Source organism: Macaca nemestrina, chromosome 2 (genome assembly GCF_043159975.1).
Source record: "Macaca nemestrina isolate mMacNem1 chromosome 2, mMacNem.hap1, whole genome shotgun sequence".
Lineage (NCBI taxonomy): Eukaryota > Metazoa > Chordata > Mammalia > Primates > Cercopithecidae > Macaca > Macaca nemestrina.
The window spans coordinates 20,071,734-20,092,617 of record NC_092126.1 but is presented as its reverse complement, the minus strand read 5'-3'; the positions used below and the strand labels follow the sequence as shown (position 1 = coordinate 20,092,617).

Here is a 20,884-nt window from a genome sequence, read left to right as displayed (position 1 = left end):
TGTGGGAGGGACCCGGTGGGAGATAATTTGCATCATGGAGGTGGTTTCCCCCATACTGTTCTTGTGGTAGTGAATAAGTCTCAAGAGATCTGATGGTTTTATCAAAGGTGTTCATTTTTGCATCCTTTGTATTTTTCTCTTGCCACTGCCATGTAAGAAGTGCCTTTCACCTCCTGCCTTGATTTGGAGGCCTCCCTAGCCATGTGGAACTGTTAAGTCTAATTAAATCTCTTTTTCTTCCCAGTCTCGGGTATGTTTTTATTAGCAGTGTTAAAAATGGGCTAATACGACCATCGTCTTCCCATGTCCCCTCCTCTTTGCCCCTGGTAAACACCATGGAGTTTGAGATTTTTAGATTATGTAAGTAAGATAATGCAGTATTTGATTTTCTGTGACTGGCTTATTTCACTTAGCATACTGTTCTACACATTCACCATGTTGTCCTAAATGGCAGGATTTCTTTTTTTTTTTAAGGCTGGATAATATATTCCATTACACACACACACACACACACACACAGTCCAATATGTAAATATATATAATCCATTTTATATATATATATGTTATATATGTATTTCTGTAAATATATCTGTGTATCTGTGTGTGTATATCTATCTATATATGAATATATAATATATATTTTATATATATAATATATATATCTGTCATGAACACTTAGATTGATTCCATAGCTTGTCTATTGTGAATAATGCTGAAATGAACATGGGGATGCACTCATTTCTTTGGAATAGTGATGTGATTTCCTTTGCATATATACCCACAAGTGGGATTGCTAGATTATAAGGTAGTTCTATTTTTTTTTTTGGTGGAACTTATATACTATTTTCCATAATGACTATAGCAATTTACATTCCCATCGATAGTATACTAGGGTTCTCTGTTCTTCACATCCTCCCCAACACTTACTATCTTCCATGTATCTGATAATGGCCATTCTAACAGGTGAAGTGATATCTCATTGTGTAGTTCACGTTTGTCTGATGATTATTGAAGTATCTTTTTGTACATCTAGTGACCATTTGAATGTCTTCTTTTGAGAAATGTTTATTCAGGTCCTTTACTCATTTTTAAATTGAGTTATTTGGGATTTGGGTTTTTTTGTTTATTTGTTTTTCTATTGAGCTATTTCTATTGCTTTCTATTGAGCTACATGAGTTTCTTATATTTTGGATATTAATTTCTAATCAGATATATGGTTTGAAAAATATTTTCTCCATGTCTTTTTACCCTGTTGTTTCCTTTGCTGTTCAGAAACCTTTTAGTCAGATATAAGTCCTCTTGTCTTTTTTGCTTGTGTTGCCTGTGCTTTTGGTGTGATATCCAATGCCAAAAAGCTTTTCCCCTATTTTTCTAGAGTTTTACAGTTTCAGGTCTTACATTTAAGTCTTTAATCTGTTTTGAGTTGATTTCTGTATATGGCGTGAGAGAAGGGTCCATTTCCGTTTTTTCTGCCTGTGAACATTCAGTTTTGCCAATACCATTCATCAAAAAGGCTGCCCTTTCCTCATTTTGTGGTCTTGGCACACTTGTCAAAGATCAGTTCAACATGGGATATGTAGATTTATTTTGGGGCTCTCTATTTTGTCTTTCTGTCTACACATCTACTACTTAAAAAGGAAGCCAGGAAAGCAATCCTATTTATAATGACTAAAAAAGGAACAAAATACTTTACCACTTGTTATAAGTAAGTTCCTGAGATATTTCTGCTGAATCCGGCTCATCCTCATCTTTTCTCTCCTGTCATAACTGCTGTCTTCATTCATGTTCCTGCACCTGATCCAATCATATGAGGTTTGTGTGTGTTTGGGTCAGGGTAGAAGAAGAGTCACGTGGTTTTCAAATGAGCTGTGAAGGGGCTGCTTCACTTAAAATGATAAATCTATAACATTAGTTATAGAGGGACTAGAACAAGTATGGGAGGAGAGGACCAGCCCGAGACAGAAAAGGGGACATAAAAGGGAGATTGAAGACAAATTTTGCCTACTGCACATTCTTTCTTTCTTTTTATTTTATTTTCTTTTCTCTTTTTTCTTTTCTTTTCTTTTTTTTCTCTTCTCTTCTCTTCTCTCTTTCTTTCTAGTTTCACCCTTGTCACCCAGGCTAGAGTGCAATGGCATGGTCTTGGCTCACTAAAACCTCCACCTCTGGGGTTCAAGTGATTCTCCCACCTCAGCCTCCCAAGTAGCTGGGATTACAGGCAAGCACCACTGTGCCCGGCTACTTTTTTGTATTTTTAATAGGGACAGGGTTTCACCATATTGCCCAGGCTGGTCTCAAACTCTTGGCATCAGGTGATCTCGCCCACCTCAGCCTCCCAAAGTGCTGGGATTACAAGTGTGAGCCACTGTGCCCAGCCCTACTTCACATTCTTTAATAGCTTTGTATTGGAACCTTATCTCCATTCTATCTTCCTGGGGCCCAACTTGCTTAATAGAAAACCAAATCAGGAACAAATAGGACTGGGAGGAGTGGAAGTCACAACTTTTGTGAGCAGGAACAGATTTGAATGTGTGCCTCCTAGCAAACACGGCGTCATTGTGATATGTTGCTCTGTGCCATCCACATCTCTTTGCTATAATTAGCAGAAGAATCTAGAGTTTAACAGAAGAAGCAGTTCTCACTTTAGTGAGCCATGAAAACAATTTCAACTCTGCTTAACTTGGCTTCTTTGAATCAAGCAGAGAAGTTACTGCAGTCCATTTTAAGTGAGACCAGAATCTTCTTTCCTCTTGCTCATTCCTTTGTAAGCTCCTATAAAATAAAACCACCAGATTCCCAGAAGATAAAAATCCATTCTCTCCCTCCCCCTCACATAAGTGCATCCTCACGTATTCACAGGCTTCTGCAGATTTTAATAAGGTCCCTTGTGTGGGTCTCTTCAAATACGGGCAAAATACTCGGAGTGAGAAAATGTCACATCTAATCAAGGGTGCTATAAATGCAGCACCCGTGGCAGGCAGACGACTCACAAGTGGCTTGAACCAAATCACAGTTTTTCTCTGTTGGAAACCAAAATTGAAGAAACTCATTTTGGGTCTTCATTTTGGTCATTTCAATTAAATACTTAGGATTTTTTTAAAAAAGGAAAACTATATTGGAATTGGGCAAACGGTGTGGCCTGCTAATTGTGACAGAACCTCAGAACTTTATTTCCTGGAGAAAAAAAAGTGTTTTAGAGACCAGCGAGTGCTCCTTTTAAACATAAACATCTAAACATAAAGGCACAACCACCCCAGCTCCCAAATTATTTCTGACTCTGCATTTCTGCTTATATTATGGAAACTCAGTTGTCTTCACCCTGGAGTTCTTCAGTCCTATGGCTTTAAGTCAACATTCCATGCAGATGTCCAGAGCTTCTCCCAGTATCTCTGAAAGGACTGGTGCAGGACAATGGTTATTAACCCAGGTGATTTTTCCCATAGAGAATATTTGCAAAAGTGTAAAACATGCTTGATTGTTACAAGTGGGGAGAAGAGTGGTGCTAGAGGTAGAGACCTGGGATGCTGTTAGCATCCTATGATGTTCAGGATGGCACCTCACAACCAAGAATTATTGGGCCCCAGATGTCAATAGTGCCAAGGTTCAGAAACCTTGTCCTAGGGATTTGTATTTCTGTTGAGGCATTCTCCATCACAGCCATTGCAGGCTGCTTCTCTCTTATCATGGGGTCCTGTCTGCAGTCCTTGGCTTGTACCTGAACCTCTGCTGGTTTCACTGACTTCAGCTCTGAGATTTTATCCTGTCTCTGTGAGATGCTGCTGCCACCATGTTGATATCAGTAGAGTTCTGAGTTAGGAAACGTTACAGTTCTCTTTATTAGACTTGCCCTTCATTCCCCTCTCACATAAAGGTCTCATAGCCTTTGACTGAAGTTTTGGGGTCAAAGAGGGAGAGAACAGCAGAGTTCACTCAAGAGAACAAATTAATATATATTCATTCAATTGTCCTTTAATTTAAATTTTCTCCAAAGACATTTCCCTGCTAGGACTTTCCCATGGTCTGTCTGAGAACTTGCCATGTAACTTACCTCTCATTGTCCTCAATCTACATCTGTCAGTCCTGATCTTCCCAACCCTTGCATTCCCAAATCTTCCTCATTTATTATGCTTTGCTCTCTGTCTCCCTAGTCCCCACCCAAACAGTTCTGCATTTGAAAAACCTCAGACAGGCCTTTGCTAAATCCAAAAGCCTCCAACTTCAGTATTACACACACACACACACACACACACACAAAACTCACAGAAACTTATAAATTACAGTATTTTCTTAAGCATATTGTGGATCAAAATTTTAGTCAGGGATCCCTCTCAAACAAGTCTTTGAAGTCTGACAGGAGAATAAAATTGTATTTTCTCCCTAATGGAGCAAGGAGAGGACATGTGGATTTTCTTTTGTTTTATGTTAGTAGAAGAGGAAGAGTTAGCTCTGATGACTTGTTTCCATGGTTCTACGGTTGGCCCAGATAACCTGTTAATACCCAGGTATAAGTATTCTATTTCTATGTAACATATTTCCATGCGGTTAGCAGTTTAAAATAACACCCACGTATTATCTCACCATTCTGTTGGTCAAAATTCCTGCATGATATGATTGGATTCTCTGCTCAAGGCATCACAAAGCTGAAATCAAGGTGTCAACTGGACTGAGTTCTCTTCTAGAGTCTCTGGGGAAGAATCCACTTCCAGGTTCATTCAGGTTGTAGGTAGAATTTATTTCTTTGCAACTGTAGGACTGAGGTAGATATTGTCTTGACAGCTCTGCCGGGGTAGGTGTCAGCTCCTAGAGGCCACTCTCTGGCACTCGTGGCACCCCTTTTTTCAGCAACAGAGAACCTCCTTTACATCATATTTCTATCAAATAAAGTCTCTTTGATTTTTCCGTCTGCTACTGGCCAGAGAAAACTCTCTGCTTTTAAAGAGTTTGAGAGTTAGGCTTGGCCCACCTGGATAATCTCACTCTCTGGAGGTATAGTCTGTCATATAGTGTAACGGAGTCACAGGAGTATAAAATCCATCATCTTAAGACCAGTCACGGTGGCTCACGCCTGTAATCCCAGCACTCTGGGAGGTCAAGGTGGGTGGATCATGAGGTGAGGAGATTGAGACCATCCTGGCTAACATGGTGAAACCCTGTCTCTACCAAAAATACAAAAAAATTAGCCAGGCGTGGTGGTGGGTGTCTGTAGTCCCAGCTACTCAGGAGACTGAGGTAGGAGAATATCATGAACCTGGGAGGCAGAGCTTGCGGTGAGCTGTGATTGCACCACTGCACTCCATCCTGGACGAGAGAGGGAGACTCTGTCAAAAAAAAAAAAAAAAAAAAATCATCTTTAAAGGGGGAAGAATACTCATCGGGGGAAGGAAATTTAGGGGACATATAAATATCCTACCTACCACACCAGGTGTTGTGGAATAAATTATGCCCACTTGGTACCAAATTCATATATGAAAGCTCTAAACCCTAATGTGACTGTAATTGGAGATAGGGCTTTTAAGGAGGTACTTAAGGTTAAGTAAGATCATAAGGGCAGGGTCCAAATCCAATAGGAGTGATGTCCTTTTAAGAAGAGAGAGACACTAGGAGTGCAAACTCCAGAGGAAAGGCCATGTGGAGAGAGTGAGAAGGCAGCCATTTGCAAGCCTCTCCAGAGGCCTTGGGAGAAACCAACCCTGCTGACACCTTGATCTTGGACTTCTAGCCTCCAGATCCGTGAGAAAATACATTTCTATTTAAGCCATCCAGTCTGTGGTATTTTGTTATGGCAGCCTTAGTAAATAAATTCGCTGGACAATAATATCAATGAAAACCTAATTTTTAAAAATTTGAAACTGTGATGGTAGTATTCTTTGATGAAGTTTGAAATGCACTCACTATACAACTAATGGAAACACTCATGCACCAAATAGGGGGACCAGGATGTGACAGAAGACAATATGAAAATTGAGATACAATGGTATGTATCAGAAAATTATGTATAAATACAATCTAGTATAAATCAATGTTGTAAGATATGTGCTAAGTGCTAAGGAACACAGAGAAAGTAAGACTCCCATCAAATGGGACTTAGATACTTTCACAGTGAAGGGCACATCCCATCTGGCAGGGTAGGAAGATCTAATCATAGGTTTAGAAGGGTGTGGTATGCTTCGTGTCTATATGGTGATATGGTTTGCATCTGTGTGCCCACCCAAATCTCATGTCAAATCATAATCTCCAATGTTGCAAGTAGGACCTGGTGGGAGATAATTGGATCACGGGGATGGATCCTTCATGAATGGTTTAGCACCATCCCTTTGGTGTGGTTCTCATGATAGAGTTCTCATGAGATCTGGTTGTTTAAAAGTGTGTGGCACCTACCCACAACTTCCTCCTGCTTTGGCCATGTAAGACAAGCCTGTTTCCCCTTTGCCTTCTGTCATGGTTGTAAGTTTCCTGAGGCCTCCCCAGAAGCTGAGTGGATGCCAGCATCATGTTTCCTGTATAGCCTGTGGAACCATGAGCCAATTAAACCTTTTTTCTTTATAAGTTACCCAGTCGCAGGTATTTCTTTATAGCAATGTGAAAACTGAAAAATACAGAAAATTGATACCAAGGAGTGGGACATTGCTATAAAGATACCTGAAAATGTGGAAGCAGCTTTGGAACTGAATAATGGGCAGAAGTTGGAAGAGTATGGAGGGCTCAGAAAAAGACAGGAAGATGAGGGAATGCTTTGAATTTCCTAGAGACTTGTTAAATTGTTGTGACCTAAATGCTGATAGTGATATGGACAGAAATGACCAGGCTGATGAGGTCTCAGATGGAGTCAAGGAATTTACTGGGAACTGGAGCAAAAGTTACTTTTGTTATGCATTAGCAAAGAATATGATGGCATTGTGCTCCTGACCTAAGGATCTGTGGAACTTTGAAATTGAGAGTGATGATTTAGGGTATCTGGGGGAAGAAATTTCTAAGCAGCAAAGTGTTCAAGATTTAACCTGGCTGCTTGTAAGAGCTGATATGCATGAGCAAATAAATGAGGTAAAACTGGAAGCTATATTTGAAGGGGAAGGAGAGCATAAAAATTTGAAAATTTTGCAGCCTGGCTATGTGGCAGCAAAGAAAAGTTCATTTTCAGGGGAGCAATTCAAGCCACCTGCAGAAATTTGCATAACTAAAAGGAAGGCAAGTGCTGATAGCCAAGACAATGGGGAAAAGGCCTTGAAGGCGTTTCAGAGAACTTTGTGGCAGCCCCTCCCATCATAGGCCCAAAGGCCTAGGAAGACAGAATGATTTCCTGGGTCATGGCCAAGACTCCCCATCCCCTGCTGCCCTACACAGTCTCAGAACACTGCTCCCTGCATCCCAGCTGCTCCAGCTCCAGCTGTGGCTCAGAGGGACCCAAGTACCACTCAAGTGTGCAAACTGTAAGCCTTGGTGGTTTCCATGTAGCATTAAGCCTGCAGGTGCACAGAATGCAAGTGTTGAGGTTTGGCAGCTTCTGCTTCCTATACAGCCTGCACAACCATGAGCAAACTAAACCTCTTTTCTTTATAAATTACCCAGTCTCAGGTATTTCTTTACAGCAATGTTACAGCTGGTTAGTACATACAGTTTCTGATGAACATTTATTATTTATATTTGTTGATTAATTTGGAAAAACACCAGTCCAAATGGAGTTCTCTGTTTAAAAAGAGAAAAAGTACCCAAAGGGATACTAAGAGAGAAAGGGAAGATACTAAGAAGGAAAAAAACCTGCATTTTCTTCATTTTATATTTCTGGCCAATCTGAATTACATAGTGATTATAATAGCTTCATAATATAGTGTTATAAAATTGTATAGTGATAATGAATAGCTTAATGATATAGTTTTATAAAAGATAGAAATGTATATTTTAAAAGACATGCATTGACATATTAGTTTTTAATTTATTTATTTTTTTGCCCTCACATTGAAAAAGTGATTTCCAAATTGCAATGATGATATCCCACAGACAAGGCTAACAATTGTCAGTTCTCATGTGTGCATGGCTCAACATATAGTCCAATATTTGCCATTTGTTATCCAGTTCAACTCCATGAATTTTGCTCACACATTTTAGAAAAAATAGTCAACATTTTAAGGCTTATAATTTCTCCAGTTCAATTATTAAAACACTCTTAGAGGAGATATGCAGATCTGGGGCCATCTCATTTCTGGAACCTAAAATGTGACATGAACCAGTTAAAAGTTGAAGGTTCCATATTCTTGTCCTTGCATTTAGAGATATAATCAGGAGTAAACAAGGGTCTTAGGTATTACAGCTGATCATTTAATAAAGCAAATGTCCATCTATAAGCTTCAGACACATTTTAGAACTTTTGTAAAGGCTGATATAATCATACATGTAAATTAGCCAGAGGATTTTTTTTCTCAAAACGTTTGAAAAGGAAAGAGATTGTTGTGAAATTAACCATAAAGAAGGTGGGCAGGGAATGGCAAAGGTTATCCTGCATGATGTGTGACTAATCTCTAAACTAACTTCTTTTAGAGGATAGTGACCTTAACCTTGGCCGTGGGGGTTGCCACATCTTTTATGTCTTTGAGGCACACGTTGTGTGTGAACCTATATTTCAAAGATGGAGATCAATGAGAGTGTGTTTCTGGGTGTAAGATTTCCTGCAAATGGGACTTACATACTTTCATAATGCAGGGCTCATGGGAGAAGTTGCCTTGTAAGGGATGTCTTGAAGTAAGTCCCTTGAAAGGGACACTTGGATTTTCCAGTAGATTTAAAAGGCATAAACAGTTGATTTCCCAGTCATCTTCTGGACTCTCATTGCCTTTCTCCTCTCCCAGCAGCAGCCAAAGTCCTTACCATCAATCTATAACTTGCAGAAACTCCTAAGTCTCATAAGCAAAGTTTCCTGCCTATAAATTGATGTCCCTGAGTGCACAGGTATTCCCTACATCCAATGTTTCCCAGAGGACAGTGTTTAGAGACCTGTAGAGGAACTCCTCTCATTGGGAGTCACAGTTGATCTCTTAGCCAGTATCAGAGCTCTCTTTTTTCTGGCCAATGGCTGTGACTTTAACTTTTAGCTGACACTATGAACCACAAGTCTGAATGCATGAGTGAGTGAATGAGTAAGTAAATAAATGAATGAATGAATGCTGGCTGGTAGAAGTTCAAAATATAAGCAAAAACAAACAAACAAATAAACAAACAAAAACCTCCACACATGTCCACCCAATCACTTCACCAAGCATTATCACAGGGAGTTCATTGACACCTCTGTCTCCTTTCTCCACTTCAGGCATCAGACTTCATAAAAATGAAAAAGATCTTCTATTAATGAAAGGTTGGAACCTAAAATAGTACAGAAAGTTTTGTTAAATTCACTATAGCTTCCAACTACCAGTTTTTGGTAGCTTCTTTGGCATTTACACAAAGCTTTATGTAGTATGTGTGGTGGAGGATTTTTCTTGTTTTCTCGATTTTTTTCTTTGTTATAAAATTTGCTCATTTTAAGAACCTGTGTGTTTGTGTGCAGGAAGTTTGTGCAGTAAGCTATATGCGTGTGATCTTGAACCATTTATTACATTAAATGGAAAGAGAGGAAAAATATTTTTGTTCTTGTTATTCCCCAAACCATACAAGACACACAGGTTTTCTCACGCACATGACAACTTCTGTCCCTTCTTAGCAGCATGGAAAATTTGGGATCTATTATCCACAAAAGCAAGATGCATGGCATCTAAGAATTTCTCACTTGCCGTCCTTGTAGATAACTTTTTAACTGGAAGAGAGAGGTTTAAAGGACTATGACTTAGTTTCACCTGATGGACACCAAGTTTGGGAAATGGAGGGCAGATCATTCCCAACCAGGCGGGTGTCCCTTGCAGCCCTATGCATGTGACCACAGCTCTTGTATAAGGGCATCATACCGATCTTGCAATCAAAGTTAACTTAAGGTTGAAATTCAAAACTAAACTTACAGGAAACCAGAGCCTATCACAATTGAGAAAAAAAAAAAAAAAAAAAGGAAACAGTGGGAGTTCATGTGGACAGAAATTGTTAAGTCTCCCACTGCTTGTATTTGTCTGTATCACATCCAAAGTCCCCACCCACCCACCCTCTCTCCCTCCATCCCAAAGTGATGACAAGGGAAACACATGCAGAAACATATGCACACATGTGTATAGAAGGAGCACTGTAGGGCTTTGCCAAAGTGGTTTTGACCACAGCAGATCATTTATTCAGTTTTGCTTAACACAGGTAATTCCCTTAACTTACTGTCCTCAGAGTAAGTTTCAGCACCTGGCAAGTGACATTTAATTTTGTTCCTTTGAAAGGGCACCCAGAGGTTATTACCACCCAGTTCCCAAGTTGCTATCAGGACTTGAACTCATGTGAGAACTGATGGCAAACCACATAGCACTTTACCTATCCTACACCCACACATGGAAACCTAGCTCAATTTGGGCTCATCTTTGAGGGCATCTCATTTGAAAACCTGTCCCTGCAAAGGTGTCCATTCCCCAGGACACCATAAGAATGAAAACACAATGAAAGTTCATCATGAGCATAATGCCTAACATTTATTGAGCACTTACATGCAACAAGCCTTGTGCTAAATACTGCACATGGATGAGCCCATTTAATCCTTATAACAACCCTATGGTGTAGAGGAAACCGAGGCACAGAGAGGTTACATGACTTGTCCAAGATCACACAGCTGTTAAATGGAGAATACAGGCAACCTGACTCCTGAGCTTATGCTCTTAGCAAATATGTTTTTCAGGCTCCATTTAAATATTTGTGTGTGTGTGTGAGAGAGAGAGAGAGAGAGAGTATGTGTGTGTCCAATATGTATATGAGTGGGTTTCTGGAAGGGAGGTGCAGGAGGTGACACAAGGGCAAAAAGAAATGGAAGGAGAAGAAAGATATCTTCAGAGCCTTGGAGCAACTCTTCATGGACACCTTTCATTTATAGTCTAAAGGGACCCTTTTAAATAGAGTATCGACAGTAGGCTGCTGGCAAGATGTATAGCAGTATCTCACTCTCTCCTAGTGGCAATTTGAGGAGACCAATTCAAGAAAACATCGTTTACCAGTTACTGGAGTTTCTAAGGAATTTATTTGGGAAAGGTGTGAATTGCAGCAAAAAGTAAATCCTACCATTTTCAAGTCCCAAAGCTTGCTTTCTCCAGCTCTTTTCTGTGAAGGGACATGGAAGGATTAAAAAAATCCAAAACCCAAAAATTGTATCTCCATCTCACGCCATCTCTTTTTCTTTTCTTTTCTTCCTTTCTTTTTCTTCTTCTTTTTTTTTTTTTTTTTGTTTTTTTGTTTTTTTGAGACAGAGTCTCACTCTTGTTGCCCAGACTGGAGTGCAGTGGTGAGATCTCCACTCACCGCAACCTCTGCCTCCCAGGTTCAAGCAATTCTTCTGCCTCAGACTCCTAAGTAGCTGGGATTACAGGCGCCCGCCACCACGCCCGGCCAATTTTTGTATTTTTAGTAAAGACAGGGATTTGTTGTGTTCCTCAGGATAGTCTCAAACTCCTGACCTCAGGGGATTTGCCCATCTCAGCCTTCCAAAGTGCTGGTATTACAGGCGTGAGCCACCACACCCTGCCACACACCATCTTATAAAAAGAAACTTAATCCTCTTGCTTTGATTTTTCTCCCCAAAGCGATTTCTACTGTCATTGAGACTTCACAGGCAACAAGGGAAGGCTCCTGTCTGGTTATTAAAACATGAGCCCTTCCTCAGAAAGTAGCTCATTCTGATACCTTATTGGAGAATTTAAGACATAATACACAACAGTAATCTTTTGGATTTAACAGACTATTGCTTTGTAGGTTCAATTGTCATATCTCTCTTTTGTGCTTCCTCCTTAGAACTTCTACTAACCTCAAGGAAAGTCCTATGTGGTGAAAATATAAAAGTTGAAAACAGTTTGTTGTATTATATTTCTATTACAGATTACTGATAGAAGGCCTTAGACATCATTTAGTGCCATCTTCCTTGGGGAGGGGCAGGGCAAGGAGAACGAGGCCTAAATATGCGAGCTGAATATCCTCAAAGCCACATGTTGTCTCAAGATTTGGTCCTTCTTTGAATCCCACTTAGTTTCTCACTTTTACTGAGTATCTTATGTGCCCCCATTTCATTAAGATGGCCATAGACTGTTCAACATGAAAAAGACTGTTCAGAAGCTTTCACTGAATCAATACAAATTTTGGACTCACATTCTTCTCTCCAGTGTTTTTCCAAAAAAGACCTAAGACAAAAGTCGTTTAAAAAAATGTGTGACCCAGTTGGCCATACTTAAATGTTAATAAAATCCTATTTTGCTTTCACAATACACTACTAGAGACAGTTTCCAAGTCAGATTCATGCAATTTCTTTACTGTACTGATCAGTAAGATTTTTTTACTTAGTAGAATTGAGGTAAAGAGGCAAAAGCAGAAGCCAAGAGCTAATCATCAATGTGAGGTCACAGTGGTGACTACAGGCTCCATGAGAAAAGACAGCTTTCCTGTGTTATTTACCACAGTGAACTAAATATTAACAGTAAATGGTAAGTAGTAGGCAATCAAGACATATTGGTTAAATAAATTAACAAAAAGGTGATGGGGTGAGGAGGAGTTCCTCATATACTTCTATGTGCCCCGGCTACTTATATGTTTCCCTAGTTGCCCAAAGACAATGTGTTCTCAATGGGTCATGGCACATCTCACAGTGGAACAGACCAGGTAAATAACAGCTTCTTAAAGAAAGAAACTGAGAAGACAGTATTATTTGGTGCTTTAAACTGTGATTTCTTATTTGTACAATGATGGCAAAGGTAGAGCTGGCTCCCAATAATGGTTTTCAACTTCCTCACCTTATCAATGCTGTAACATGATAAGACACGTTATCCCTGTATGATATCTCCTGCTTCTCAAGGTTGCCTTCTCTAAGCCTCAGGTTCCTTGTGTGTGAAATGTCAGTAACTCCAGTTAAAGGTGGTAAATGAAGAAAGGTGCCATTTCTGAATCAGAAATTTTGGCGATCTCTGGAAGACACAAGAAGAAACGACTGATTGATTTGAAAAAAGAAAAAATCAAAGCATGAGCTGACAAGTCGAAATTGCACCACGAGTAGGGTGCAATGCAATTCTTCTTCACGGAAACTCAGCAAGGGCTGAGTCAAGTGGTGATCTCTGAAATAATTTATTAAAGAGCAGGTGAATAAGCATGGCTGTTGATCTCTACACTCATTTATCTGTCTGCCCATATTGAGCAATTGGCCATGGTTTTTTGTTCAGGTTAAAACCATGAAACTGGCCTCTAAACAAATCAGAGACTTTGTTCTAAGGATAAAAAGTGAGCATTTTGACAGGAGAGAAAAGTAAAGCATGACTATAAATTTAAGTACAAAATAAAAAGGTAGCTCCTTCTTGAAGTGCAAAGTGTTGAAACACATTGTCTCCTAAGTTTGGCAACCATGAAAGGAGGTGCCGTGCTCTTGGCCCTCATCCTTAGAAAAGCTTAGATTCTGTCATTCTGTGTTCACTGGAGAGAACGTTCCCAGTGAGAGCAGAGCCTACTGCAGAGATAATACTTTACTTCTGCTGAGGAAAACCCACGTTAGCTGCTTGTGTTAATCACCACATGCTTGAATTTCTAAAAATGAGTGTGCAAGCAATAATCCCAACACATTTGGAAAGACATAAATAATAAATAGAGAAAAAATTAAAATCTGGAATTCAAAATAATTAAAATAATTCTAGAGGGAAAGGAAGGAATGAAAGTATGCCAAACACCTGTTTGAAGGGTATGGGTTATAAATATTGATTTATCTTCAATAATAGGAAAATATGTTTATATACATTAAAAATACATGGCTGGTTGGGTGCAGTGGCTCAGATTTGTAATCCCAGCATTTTGGGAGGCCAAGGCAGGCAGATCACCTGAGCTCAGGAGTTCAAGATCAGCCTGGCCAACATGGTAAAACTCCATTTCTACTGAAAATGCAAAAATTAGCCAGGCATGGTGATGCATACCTGTAATCCCAGCTACTTGAGAGGGTGAGGCAGGAGAATTGCTTGAACTCAGGAGGCAGAGGTTGCAGTGAGCCAAGGTCACTCCACTGCATTCTAGCTTGGGTGACAGTGAGACTCCGTCTAAAAAAAAAAAAAATTACATAACTAAACATGAGCTAACTAGAAATAGGATGTAGAGATTCCAAGATGCTTTTGTAAGACACAGCACAATACAAGCACAAAACTGAAAAGGGGACAAAGACAATTCAGTCAATCCAGTGAATGAGAAAAAATTTCACAGCAAATAGAAAATAAAGCAAGATGACAGAAATAAAATCAAATACACATGTAATCATAACAAAAGTCAGTGACTTGAACTTCCATCAAAAAACAAAGATGTTCAGATGTAAAAGGAAAAAAAGTATGTATGTAGTTTATAAGAGAAATACTTTTAAATTTGTTTGAAAATATTACAAATATGAAGATTTATAAACATATATTAGGCAGAGGATAAAGAGGCAATTCATGAAAAAAGAAATATAAATCGTCCATAAATCTATGAGAAGGTACTCAACTTCTAGCAGGGATAAGAAGATTAACTAAAATGACCATGAGATACCATTTTCCACCTGTAATAAGATAGCAAATTTTTCAAACAATTGGTGATAGAGTTAATAAGGATGTGTAGAAACAGGCATTGCTAATGAAACTATTAATTGGATGGGATTCTCCAAGTTATGGGGGGCTACATGGAAAGGGAACAAGAATGGAATTATCCCACTGATTTATCTCCAGGATAAAGACTAGGAGTCTGGACAAAGGTACCCAGAAGACAAGTTGTGTTAACAAGTCATGTCATCATTAAGGGTAGAGACCCAGACTCAGCTCTGATGCTTCCTTACTTTGTTCTCTAGTGCAAGTCTCTTTGCTAGAACATGCTTCAATGTCTCCATCTGCCTTAATGTTTTCTTCAGATAAAATGAAATAGTATATGTAAAATGCTTTACAGAATACAAAAAACTGCACTATGTGTGACATTATCATTTTTTATAATAATAAAAATTATATTGACATGCTCCCACAAGAAGGACAGGAAAGATTAAATGTCTATGAAATTGGACAAAATCTGGCTACCACTATCTGAATGCTTTTATCCTCCCTCAAAAATTTTAAAACATTTAAAAAGCAGCACTTTCAGCATCCTTGGATAGATCCAAATATATGGTCAACTTGTTTTCTTTATAGAAATACAAGAAGATGTTCCCCTGTTTCCCCACAGCTGTGCCTGTCTAAAGCATTCACAATCACAGGGTTTCTTAGAAAGCCCACTTAGGAGAAACCAAAGAAATGCTTTTAGCAGCTGGGTCCCAAACCCAGGCCACACATCTCAGTGTAGCTCGTCAACCCTGAAGTGGGAGGTAGGGACTCAGGATTTTGGTTATACCTTCCATTGTCTGCCTTTTACTGTCACAGTTGCTGTTGTTTCTAAGGGTGACATCTGAGCAGGCTTTCAACACTGGGGAGAAAGAGATTTCTACAATCTAGGAATGACAGGGCTTCTCAGAGGAAATGAAACTTTCTTCTTTAAGACCCTTACTATCATCTTCAAGGTCAGTTCCTCCACAGAAAATTGTTATTAACCTGAGATGTTCTATTTGAGAGTCATCGCTCTATAGAGCAGTTTTTTTTAATGGTATTGGGCAGATACCAAGATACCAATGTACTTGAGGAATAGTTAAGATACTGGGCTGGAATTCTACATCAGCCTCTTTTTTTTGTTTGTTTTTTTTTGAGATGGAGTTTCGCTCTTGTTGCCCAGGCTGGAGTGCAATGGTGCAATCTCGGCTCACTGGTGGAACCTCTGCCTCCTGGGTTCTAGCAATTCTCCTGCCTCAGCCTCCCAAGTAACTGGGATGACAGGCATGCGCCACCACGCCCAGCTAATTTTTGTATTTTTAGTAGAGACGGGGTTTCACCATGTTGGTCAGGCTGGTCTCGAACTCCCGACCTTAGATGATCCACCTGCCTCGGCTTCCCAAAGTGCTGGGATTACAGGTGTGAGCCACCACACCCGGCCCATCAGCCTCTTATATCTGCAACCTTGTGTATAGTACTTCAATTCTTGGTGCCTCTGATTCTTTATCTTTTCTGCCACTGGTATGTGGCAAGCGCTCATTAAATGGTAGCATTGGTCTTTGTTATTGTCTCATTAGTACTTTACTTCCGTTCAAGCAGAGTCATTATTTCACTAGCAACATTAGTAAAGGAAGACAGTAGGCAAGATAACATCTAGTTTCTCACACCTGGGAGAAAAAGACCAGATGGCCTAGGCTACACTTACAGACACAGACAAGGACAAGCTGGGCTGCTGTGAGTAAAATCGTTTGAAAATGTAGGACATGCTAAGTGCCTACTACCAGTTGAGTCAATTGAGAAGCATGGCTGGGAATCAGATTCAAACTGCAGTCCATCTAGAGTCTAAAAGCTTCTTTAAACAAATCTAAAAGTGACCGAATGACTTTTCCTTTCTGATAGGTAAATTCAAATTCAGATCCATAATCATAAATTATATGATCTGCCAGTTCTGCTGGAATCATGTCTTTTAATGGAGGCTTTCCATCCCCTTCCTGGCCCAGTTTCCAGTGGAAAAAGTGGAGGCCATTTATGAATAGATGGGGAATTTCAGCAGAAAAATAGAAATTATAAGGAAGAGTCAAGTGGAAATGCTAAAAATAAAATCATGATAACAGAAAAGAATAATGCTTTTGACGGGCTCGTTTGCAGGCATGATATAGCCAAGGAAATAATCAGTGAACATGGAAAGAGATCAAGAAAAATTACTAACACTGAGAACACAGAGGATAAAAAAAATGAGAGAAGAAAAAAGAACAGTGCATTCTAGAATTGTGGAACAATATCAAACATTGTAATGTATAATTAATATCTCAGAAGAAGAGAGAGACAGCAGGGAAAAACATTTGAAAAGGTAATGAAGGATTCTCCAAAAATAATAAAATATATCAATCACAGACTTAAGAAATTTAGAGAACCTCAAGCTGGATCAATATGCCCTCCCCAAACACACATACACGCCCCCCACCCCACCCCACACAAACAGACATACCTAGACATATTAAATCCGAACTTAATACAAAGATAAAGAGGAAGTCTTCAAGGCAGCCAGAGGAAAAAGAAAGAAATACCTATTACTTACTGAAAAATAAAGATAAGTATTACAGCAGATTTCTTGACAAACACTATGCAAGTCAGAAGAAAATGGTGTCTTTAAAATATTAAAATTGAAAATGGCTATCCTAGTATCCTGTAACCAGGTGAAAATACTTTTCAAAAATGAAAGTAAAATAATGGCTTTTCAGACACATAAAATTAGATTTTATTACCAATAGTCTGACTTTACGTGAAATGTTAAAAGAAATTCTTCAAGCAAAAGAAATATGACACTAGATGGAAACCTAGATCTACATGAAGAAATAAAGAGTTCTGAAAGTAATTTAAAATGGAAATAAATATAAAAATATATTTTCATATTATTCATCATTCCAAAAGAAATTGACTGCCTAAACAAACAAAGAAAAAAAACAGCAGCAATATATTGTGGGTAAATAGCATCTATAAAAGTAAAATAAATGCCAACAATAGCACAAAAAAAGGAAGAGAAGAGTTGGAAGTAAGATCCTTACTTATGTGATATTCTGTTATTTAAAAATAGACATGAAAATTATATACATGCATAGTACATTTTTAAATGATTTTAACCTTTATTTTAGATTCATGGGGTACATGTACAGGTTTGCTATGTGGGTATATTGCATGATGTGGAGGGTTGGCTTCTAAAGATCGCATCGCCCGGATAGTGAGCATAATACGCAACAGTTAGTTTTTCAACCCTTACCGCCCGCTCACCTCCTTCCCCTTCCTATGAGTCCCCAGTGTCTATTGTTGCCATCTTTATGTTCATGAGTACCTAACATTTAGCTCCCACTTATAAGCAAGACCATGCAATATTTGTTTTTCTGTTCCTGCATTAATTTCCTTAGGATAATTACCTCCAGCTATATCCATGTTGTTAAAAGGACATGGTTCCATTCTTTTTTATGGCTGTGTGGTATTTGTGTATATGTACCACATCTTCTTTGTACAATAAATCATTGATGAGTGCCTAGGTTGATTCCATGTCTTTGCTATTACTAGTAGTGCTGTGATGAACGTATAAGTGTGTGCCTTTTGGTAGAACAATTTATTTTCTTTTTGATATATGCCCAGTAATGGTATTGCTGGGTCAAATAGTAGTTTTAAGTTCTTTGAGAAATCTCGAAACAGTTTTCCACAGTGGCTGAACTAATTTACATTTCCACTGACAGCACGTAAGCCGCTCCTTTTCTCTGCAGCCTCACCAGAATCTGTTTTTTGACTTTTTAATAATAGCCATTCTGACTCGTGCGAGATGATATTTCATTGTGGTTTTGATTTGCATTTCTCTGATGATTAGTGTTGTTGAGCATTTTTTTCATATGCTTGTTGGCCGCTTGTATGTCTTCTTTTGAGAATTGTCTGTTCATATTTTTTGTCTATTTTTAATGGAGTTATTTGTGTTTTGCTTGTTGCATTGTTTAACTTCCTGATAGATTCTGGACATCAAACCTTTGTCAATTGTATAGTTTGCAAATATTTTCTCTCATTCGGTAGGTTGTCTGTTTACTCTGTTGATGGCTTCTTTTGCTTTACAGAAGAGCTTTAGTTTAATTAGGTCTCACTTGTCAATTTTTGTTTTTGTTGCAATTGCTTTTGAGGACTTAGTCATGCATTCTTTCCCAAGGCCAATGTCCAAATGACGTTTTCTATGTTTTCTTCTAGGATTCTTATAATTTGAGGTCTTATATTTAAATATTTTGTCCTTCTTGAGTTAATTTTTGCATATAGTGAAAGGTGGGGATTTAGTTTCATTCTTCTGCATGTAGCAGCCAGCCAGCTATCCCAATACGACTTACTGAATAGGGAGTCCTTACCCCATCGCTTATTTTTGTCAACTTTGCCAAAGATCAGATGCTGTAGGTGAGTGCCTTTATTCTGGGTTCTTTATCCTGTTCCATTGGTCTATGTGCCAGTTTTTGTACCAGTCAATGCATGCTGCAAATCCTAAGACAACCAGTAAAATACTTTTAAAAGAGGCATAAATAATAAGCCAACAGTGGAGATAAAGTAGAATCATAAAAAAACTCAATCCAAAAGTAAGTAGAAAAAGAAGTAAAAAAAAAAAAAAAAAAAGAAGAAGAGGAAACAAATGGAAAATACCTAGCAAAATAGGAAAGTTTAATACAATCCTATCCATAATCATATTAAACTTAAATGATTTATCTATACTAATTAAAATATGAAACTTATCAGATTGGATGAGAACACAAAATATCCATATGCTATCTACAAGAAACATTTTAGATATAAAGACTTCAATAGGTTGAAAATCAAAGGAGGGAAAAAGATATGCAACACCACCAATAAAAAGAAGTCTGAAGTGGCTATAATAATATCAGACAACATCGACTTCAAAAGGAAGATTTTGTCAGAGATAAAGAGGGCCATAATGATAAAGGATTCAGTTTTCCAAGAAGACATAGCAATCCTAAATGTGTATGCATGTAACAACTGAGTTTCTAAATTCATGAAGCAAATGTTTTAGAGCTGAGAAGAAAAATAGGCAAATCTACAGTTGTACTTGGAGAGCTTAACACTTCTCTCTCATCAATTGATAGAATATGTAAGAGAGAATCAGCAAGTGTATAGAAGACCCAAGTGTCACCACCAACATACTTAACCTAATTGATATTTATCTGACACTCCACCCTATAACAGCAGAATCTACATTCTTTTCATGTGCAAATTAAACACTCACCAAGATAGACCATATTCTGAGTCATAGTACAAACCTTAACAAATTTAAAATAATCAAATCATATGAAATATTTTATCTACCCAGGACAGAATTAACTTAGAAATCAATAAAAAAAGATATGTGGAAATTCTGTAAATATTCAGAAATTAAACATCATACTTCTAAATAACCAGTGAGTCACAGAGGAAGTCAAAAAGAAATTAGAAAATATTTTTTACTGAATGAGTATGAATACATAACATAAAATGCATGTAAAGTTTCCAACGCAGTGCTTAGAGGGGAATTCATATCATAAAAATCTTTCTATTCTTATATTAGGAAAAAGATCACAAATTAACGATCTTTCTTAAAGTTTCACTTTAAGAAACTAAAAAGGGCAAATTAAACCTGACATGAGCAAAAGAAAAGGAATATGAAAAATAAGAGTAGAAATCAATGAAATTTGAAAGAGAAATCCAATGGAGAAAATCATCAATAAAACTAATGAACCTCTAATAAAACTGATAAAAGAAAAAGAAGTCAAGACACAAATTACTACTATAAAATGAAAGAAGGTTGAAAAGAAATAACATCACTTCAAACACTACATTAAAAGTGTAAAAAATCCCAAATTGATAGCCTTAAATTAAATAACTTAGATCAAGGACTGAAACTTTTTCTGTAAAGATCCAGATAGTAAATATTATAGGCCTTGTAGGCCATGCACTGTCTCTATTACATACTCTTATTTTATAATTCCTTAAAAAAATATGATTCTTAACTTACAGACTATATAAAAATAAGCTACATTCCACATTAGCCGGGCTCATGGGCATATTTTGCTAACCCCGAATATACATGAAATGGACAAATTCTTTGAATGTGCCACATTATCAAAGGTCAGTCAACAATAGATTACTTCAATAATCCTATATCTATTAGATCAATGAAATTTGTAATTGAAAACATTGCAACC

General features: G+C 38.1%; 1 long non-coding RNA gene across 7 annotated transcripts in view; it reads right to left on the bottom strand.

The window, feature by feature from the left end:
• Nucleotides 1-20,884, bottom strand: part of LOC105488959 (uncharacterized) — a 227,902-nt gene that overhangs the window by 12,244 nt on the left and 194,774 nt on the right. For all 7 annotated transcript variants that reach the window (XR_011619597.1, XR_011619600.1, XR_011619596.1 and 4 more), the window contains 3 exons: nt 14,040-14,159; nt 12,879-13,049; nt 4,579-5,318 (listed from right to left, as the gene is read on the bottom strand). This is a non-coding gene — a long non-coding RNA (uncharacterized lncRNA). The remainder of the gene's footprint in view (nt 1-4,578; nt 5,319-12,878; nt 13,050-14,039; nt 14,160-20,884) is intronic.